Here is an 8,336-nt window from a genome sequence, read left to right as displayed (position 1 = left end):
CATGTGAGCCCGGTGTACCACCTTAAACCACTGTTCTATGTTCTATAGTGTAGATGGGCTTTAGAGTGGTTTCACAGGTCGGCGCAACATCGAGGGCCGAAGGGCCTGTCCTGCGCTGTAATGTTCTATGTTCTAAACTGAATTAAGCTGAGCCTGGCACATGATGCGGAAGAATTCACCCTGCCCAGGGCACAGCCCACAGGCCCTCATCTAGCTCCTCACTTATCTCCTCCTCCCACTTGTCCTTCAGTTCCTCCACTGAGGCTTCCTCCGCCTCCTGTAGCTCTTGGTAGATGTCCGACGCCATCCCCTCTCCTACCCAGATGCCAGACACCACCCTGTCCTGTATCCTTCAAGGGGGTAGCAACGGAAATGTCCCCACCTGCTTTTTGAGAAAGTCATGGACTTGGAGGTATCTGAAGGCATTTCCTGGGGGCAGGCTGAACTTCTCCTCCAGCGCCTTCAAGCTAGGGAAAGTCCCATCTATAAACAGGTCTCCCATCCTTCTAAAGCCTGCCCTATGACAGCCTTGAAACTCCCCCGTCTATCTTGCCCGGAGCAAATCTATGGTTGTTCCGTATCGGGGTCCAAACTGAGACCCCCTCCTTCCTGTGCTTTCTCCACTGACCCCAGACCCTCAGTGCCGCCGTCACCACCAGGCTTGTGGTGTATCGTGCCGGCGTGAACGGCAGCAGTGCCGTTACTAGTGCCCCTAGCTGGTGCCTTTGCATGACGCCGCCTCTAGCTGCCCCCACGCCGACCCCTCCTCCATTACCCACTTCCTAATCATAGCCACATTAGCCGCCCAATAGTAGCTACAGACGTTCGGCAGTGCCAATCCTCCCACCCCCCCCCCCACCCCCCACGCTCCAAAAACAGTCTTTTAACTCGCGGGGTCTTGTTTGCCCACACAAATCCCGTGATAATCCTGTTCATCCGCTTGAAGAAGAATTTGGGGATGAAGATGGGAAGGCATTGAAAAACAAACAGGAATCTGGGGAGAACCGTCATCTTCACAGTCTGCACCCTTCCCGCCAGGGAAAGCGGGAGCATGTCCCACCTTTTAAAGTCTCCCTCCATCTGCTCTACAAGCCAAGATAAATTGAGCCTGTGTAGGGCATCCCAGTTCCTAGCCACCTGTATACCCAGGTAATGAAAGCTCCTCTCTGCCATCTTGAGTGGGAGCTCTCCCAGTCTCTCCTCCTGACCCCTAGCGTGGATTACAAACAGCTCACTTTTCCCCACGTTCAGCTTGTACACCGAGAAGCTCCCAAAGTCCCTTTGGATCCGCATGACCTCCCCCATCCCCTCTAGCGGGTCCGAAATATACAATAGCAGGTCGTCTACGTAGAGGGGAACTCGGTGCTCCAACCCCCTCGCCCCCCCAAGGACTCGTACAGCTTACAATAAAACTCCTTGAAGACTTCATTGATCTTCTCTGGGCCCAACACCGTATTATCTTCCTTATCCCTCACTCCCCCGATCTCCCTGGCCGCCTCTCTGCTGCGAAGTTGGTGCGCCAGCATCCTACTTGCTTTCTCCCCAAACTCGTAGACTGCCCCTTTCACCTTCCTCAACTGTGCCTCTGCCTTCCCAGTGGTCAGCAAATCGAACTCCGCCTGCAATCTCCAGCGCTCCTTTAGCAGCCCCCCCTCGGAGGTGTCCGCGTACTTCCTGTCTACTCTAAGTATCTCTCCCACCAGCCTCTCCCTCTCCGTCCTCTCCCTCTTCTCTCTGTGGGACCTAATAGAAATTAACTCCCCACTAATAACCGCCTTCATAGCCTCCCAAACCGTTGTTGCTGTTACCTCCCCTGTGTCATTTGTTATCACATAGTTCTGAATGCTCCTCCTTATCCGCCCACACACCTCTTCGTCCACCAGCAGCCCCACATCCAGTCTCGAGAGAGGGCGCTGCCCTCGCTCCGCCCCCAGTCGCAAGTCCACCCAGTGCGGGGCATGGTCCGAGACCGCAATGGCTGAATACTTGACCCCCTCCCCTCGGGATTAACGCCCTGCTCAACACAAAATAGTCAATCCGCGAGTAGACTTTGTGGACGTGGGAGAAAAAGGAGAACTCCTTCACCCTTGGCCGTGCGAATCTCCACAGGTCCACGCCCCCATCTGATCCATGAACCCCCACAGGGCCATGGCCACCGCCGGTCTCTTTCCCGACCTGGACTTAGACTGGTCCAGTGCCGGATCCAGGAGTGTTAAAGTCCCCCCCCCCCCCCATGATCAAGTTACTTGACTCCAAGTCCGGGATTTTACCCAACATGCGCCTCATGAATTCCGCATCATCCCAGTTCGGGCATAAATGTTCACTAACACCCTCCGGGCCACCTGCAGCTTGCCACTCACCATTATGTACCTGTCCTCCTTGTCCGCCACAATACTCCCTGCCTAGAATGCCACCCGTTTACTAACCAGAATTGCCACCCCTCTGGTCTTTGAGTCTAGCCCCGAATGGAACACCTGGCCTACCCATCCCCTCCTTAACCTCGTTTGGTCAGCGAGATTTAAGTACATCTCCTGTAGCATGGCCACGTCCTCCTTCAATCCCTTTAAATGCGAGAACACGCGGGCCTTCTTGACCGGCCCGTTCAGACCCCTCACATTCCACGTGATCAGCCTGACCCCCCTCCCTGCCGACTAGCCATCTCCCATTTTCGGCCAGCCACGTACCCGCGCCCCCCCGCTCGCTCCAGCCCTCCCGCCCGAATCCCCTCAACCCATCTCTCCATCCGTCCCCAACAGTTGGCTCCCCTTCAGTCAGCAAAGCAGCACCCCATCCCCCCCCCCAAACCCCCAATTCCAACCCCCCGTGCCAAGCACCCGCTTAGCACTGATTTTCCACTCATTACGCTTCTGTAAGTCAGCTGACCCACGCTGACCCCGGCCGCTCCCGCCTCTATCTCCAAACTTACTATTGTCTCCCCCTTCGGGCCCCCAACCCCCCCTCCCCCCCAGGGCAAGAGGGCAAGAGCCATCCAGATCCTTCCCGTGCAACAAAAAACATAACCCGGGTGTTACCCTGCACCCTGAAAAAACCCAGAAAATGAAAAGCAAACAACTTAAATTCTACTACCAATCTTACATCAGGCCAACACCCGGCTACACATCCCCCAGAGCGTTTCACCCACGTGCAGCTGCCCCTTATTTCGAGTCCAGCTTTTCGTGCTTAATAAATGTCCAAGCCTCGTCCGGCGTATCAAAGTAATGGTGCCTGTCCTGGTACGTTACCCAAAGCCTCGCCGGGTGCAGGAACCCAAACTTCACCCCTTTGCTGTGGAGGACCGCCTTAGCCCGGTTGAATCCCGCACGCCTCTTAGCCAGTTCAGCTCCCAAATCCTGGTGTATGCGAATCCCGCCGTTCCCCCACTTACTGCTCTGCTCCTTCTTTGCCCAACGCAAGACACGCTCCCTGTCTGTGAAGCGGTGGAACCTTATCACCATCGCTCTCGGTGGTTCGTTCACCCTAGGCCTCCTCGCGAGGACTCTATGCGCCCTGTCCAGTTCCAAGGGCCACGGGAAGGCCCCCGCCCCCATCAGCGTCCCCAACATTGTAGTCACATACGTACTTGCGTCCGCCCCCTCCGCACCTTCAAGGAGGCCCAGAATCCGCAGGTTGTGACTCCTAGAACTATATTCGAGGTCATCCAGTCTCTCCTGCCATCTCTTGTGTAGGGCCTCGTGCGCCTCCACTCTGACCGCCAGGCCCAGGATCTCATCCTCATTGTCAGATACCTTCCCCTCCACCTCTTTAATCGCCTTCTCCTGCACCTTCTGAGTCTCCACCATCTTTTCCATGGAGGCCTTCATAGGGGCCAGCAACTCCGTCTTCAGCTCTGCGAAGCAGCTTCTCAGAAAGTCTTGCTGCTCTCTCAACCACTGGGCCCATGCTGCTTGGTCTGCACCGGCCACCATTTTGTCCTCCCATACCCGCTCCGCTCGCTTCCCCGCAATCGCTCTTTTTACGGCCCCGCTCCTGGTTCCCTCCATATAGCAGTGCGGGGAACCTCTCCAACGTCCTTTGCCACGCCGGGAATCACCGCCAAAGTGCCTTTGCCGCTCCGTTTAAAGGCCTGAAACTCCGATCCCGGCGGGAGCTGCCGTGTGCGTGACCTATTCGGACATGGCCGCTACCGGAAGTCAGAAGCCTGTAACAATGTGAGGGGGAGCTCCCCCCTACCCCTCGCCTTGTTGAACATCCTCACTAGCAGCAGTCGCAGCTCCGCACCAAACATCTTATAAAGCTATGCAAGGAATCCATCCGTTCCCGGGGCCTTAGGTGCCTGCATCTCACCCATCCTGTCCATCACCTCCCTCAGCCCCAATCAGCGCCCCCAGCCACTGGACCCTCTCCTCCTCCACCCTGGGGAACTCCAACCCATCCAGGAACCGTCTCATCCTTTCCTCCCCAGGCAGGGGGTCTGACTCGTACAGCCTCCTACAGAAGGCCTCAAATATCCCATTCACCCCTCTGGGTCCATCACCACCTTACCCTTCTCACCCCTCATCCTACCAATTCCCTCTCCGCTGCCTGCTTCCTCAGCTAGTGGGCCAGCACCTTACTCACCTTTTCTGCGCAACTGCCCCACCGCCTTCCCTATGGACACTAATAACAATAATAATAATCTTTATTAGTGTCACAGGTAGGCTTACGTTAACACTGCAATGAAGTTACTATGAACATTCCCTAGTCGCCACAATCTGGACCCTGTTCGGGTACACTGAGGGAGAATTCAGAATATCCAATTCACTTAACAAGCACAGCTTTCGGGCAGGAAACCAGAGCACCCGGACGAAACCCGCAGACACGGGGAGAACGTGCAGACTCCCCACAGACAGTGACCCAAGCTGGGAATCGAACCCAGGTCCCTGGTGTTGTGAAGCAACAGTGCTAACCATTGTGCTACTGTGCCACCCAAGAACCCACTAACCCAAACTCCATCTGGAGCCTCTGCCTCTCCTTTAACAACCCGTCCTTTTGCACCTCCGAGTACCTCTGATCCACCTTCAGAATCTCATCCACCAGCCTTGGCCTCTCCTCTCGCTCCACCCTCTTCCTATATGCACGGATTGAAATAAATTCACCCCTATCTACCGCCTTAAGTGCCTCCCACAGTGTGGAGGTCATGACCTTCCCCGTGTCATTCAGTTCCACATAGCCCCGAATTGCGGTCTTCAACGGGCTTACATACCCCCTTATTGGCACGGTAGCACAGAGGTTAGCACTGTTGCTTCACATCGCCAGAGTCCCAGGTTTGATTCCCGGCTTGGGTCACTGTCTGCACCTTCTGCTTGTGCCTGTGTGGGTTTCCTCCGGGTGCTCCGGTTTCCTCCCACAAGCCCCGAAAGACGTGCTTGTTAGATGAATTGGACATTCTGAATTCTCCCTCTGTGTACCCGAACAGATAGTGGAGTGTGGCGACAAGGAGATTTTCACAGTAATTTCATTGCAGTATTAACGTAAGTCTACTTGTGACAATAAAGGTTATTATTATTATCCGCCAACAGCCCCACATCTAACCACCACTGCAGCCATTGGGCCTCCCCCTGAACAAACCTACAAATCCACCTAGTGCGGCGCGTGGTCAGAAACTACAATCGTCGAGTGCTCCGAGTCGGCCACCCCCACCAGCAACCCCTTATCCATCACAAAGAAATCAATCCGGAAGTACACCCGGTGCACATGTGAGAAATACGAGAACTCTTTGCGCTCGGCCTCTCAAACCTCCATGGGTACGTCTCCATGCCCAACCGCATGCAATCCATGAACCCCCTCAACTCCTTAGCCAGCGCTGTCACCCTTGACTACTTAGGACTCGACTGGCCCAACCTCGGATCTATGACCATATTGAAATCGCCCCCCCCATAATCAGCCTATGCGTGTCCATGTTCGGGATCCTCCCTAACACCCTTCTCATCAAGTCCATGTTGTCCCAATTCAGGGCATAAACATTCACCAGGACTACCGGCATTCTCTCCAATTTCCCACTGACAATCACATATCTACCCCCCGGATTGGCCAAAATGCTCCCCACCTCAAACGCCAATTTCTTATTAACCAACACCACATGCCTCTCGTCTTCAAGTCTAACTCTGAGTGGAACATCTGCCCCACCCGTCCCTTCCTCAACCTCGTCTGATTTCCCCCAACTTCAGGTGCGTCTCCTGCAAAAACACGTCTGCCATCAAACTCCTCAAATGCACGAAAAAACACGCGACCGCTTGACCGGTTCATTCAACCCTTGCACATTCCATGTGACCAGCCTGGCTGGGAGGCTCACTGCCCCCCTCCCCCATCGATCAGCCAGACCCCTTTACAAGCCAGCCCCGGCCCACGTCACGCACCTCTGCAAGCCCGTTCCAAGATGTCTGCTGCCATCTCTCCCTTCCCCACTACGCCAACCACATCCATATTAACAACCCTCACCACCCACACACCCAAACAAGGAACCAGCCCATTCCCCACTCTCCCACACCTTCCTCCTGACAACCCCTCACTTTACTCACGTCAACCAGCCTGCACAGCTAGCATGGTGGCCCCCGCCCAAGGCCTCTGACTTCCCCTGCCCCCTACAATCCACCCCTCCCCCAACCCTCCCAACAACCAACAAAGAGAAACAAAACCATCACCGCTCCCCCATCGTATCCCGTCCCAATCCACCCACCCAATATGCCCCACAATTAACACAGAACTCCTCTGCAAAGTTCAATGGCTTCACACTCATCCCAGACCATGGTCTCTCATGAAGTCCATCGCCTCCTCTGGCGAGTCAAAAGAAATTCCTGCTTTTGATGCATCAACCACAAGCGGACAGGGTACAAAACCCTGAACTTCACCCCTTTCTTGTAGAGAATGGCCTTTATCTGATTATATCCAGCCCTCTGCTTGGCCAGCTCTGCATCCGGGTCTTGGTAAATCCGAAGCTCACTCCCCTCCCGGTGCACTTCTTGGTCTGCTCGCCCACCTCAGGAGCATCTCTCTATCCAGGAATCGATGCAGCCTCACCACCATCGCCCTCAGCGGCTCCCCCTATTGTGGCCTCCTCCTCAGTGCCCTGTGCGCCTGATCCACCTCTTAAATTTACCATTTAAGAACTCAACCAGTTGTTCCGTCAACCACTGGGAGGGTAGCGCTGCACCCTTGCCCTCCGCCATCTCCACCTGTTTCGCACCACAAAGATTTTCCTGCTCCAACTGCTCTCCCTCGCAGCACTCCTCATCTGATGAGCCATACACCAGCCCCACCAGAGAAGTATTACATTCCCTGGGCACTCATGCACCATTTGCCCTCAAAACACCACACAACTTGGGTAGGGAAGGACCAAAAAAAATCCACTTCGAGCGGGAGCTACCAAATGTGCAACCACTCACTCCACGGCCGTCACCAGAAGACCTTGGAATGTTTTTGTACATGACCACGTAATAACATGCTGTTATTGGTGTGATCACGGAGAACATTTCAATGTAATGGCTAAGCAAACAAGTGTTTGTGTCATCAGGCTAGCTGTCACAACTTACATTTCTGCTGGCATGACTTTCTGTGAAATGAAATCTAATAGGCCTAAATTTGCATCAGTGCCCACAAAGGGGGGTGGGTTTGGGCTGGTGTAGTGACAGCTGACTTGGGAAGAAATGCAGAGACAGCCACAGGGTCTGCTAGGTACCTTAAACAGCTCACGCGCTGTGGGATTTAATCCCAGTTAAAGTAAAAACACAAATGCCCTTCTGTCCTCGCAACTCCTTCATCCTCCACACACTCTCCATGCCACATATGGCCCCCCATACCAGGCAATTTAGCATGGCTAATCCACCTAACCTACACATCTTTGAACTGTGGGAGGAAACTGGAGCACCCGGAGGAAACCCAAGCACACGCGGGGAGAACATGCAGACTCCGCACAGACGGTGACCCAAGCTGGGAATCGAACCTGGGACCCTGGAGCTGTGAAGCAATTGTGCTAACCACTATGCTACCGTGCTGCCCCTATCTATCTGCACATGTTTTTTTCTTCCCGGTGCCTGAATATATTTTCATCCCTGAATATACTGAAGGCAGTGAAGGCTAGGAGAGAAATACTCCTCCCTGAGGATGGGAAGAAGACATTCAGATAATGAAGCAATCATGCTTCTTGCACTCATCCCTCACATCACAGAACAGAATCTTCCTCTCTGAAGTCGAAATTTGGTGGGGGGAGTGGAAGTGAGAATCATCCTGCTGGGGGTGAGATGGCTAAACACGTGTGATCTTGTGCTGTTCAGCTCATTACTTATGTATTGATGCATAATGCCGCATGTGCCATGGTCGTTGCCTCATGGGGTCGAAGG

Source organism: Scyliorhinus torazame, chromosome 11 (genome assembly GCF_047496885.1).
Source record: "Scyliorhinus torazame isolate Kashiwa2021f chromosome 11, sScyTor2.1, whole genome shotgun sequence".
NCBI lineage: Eukaryota > Metazoa > Chordata > Chondrichthyes > Carcharhiniformes > Scyliorhinidae > Scyliorhinus > Scyliorhinus torazame.
The sequence above is the reverse complement of the archived record's forward strand: the minus strand, read 5'-3'. Positions refer to the sequence as shown.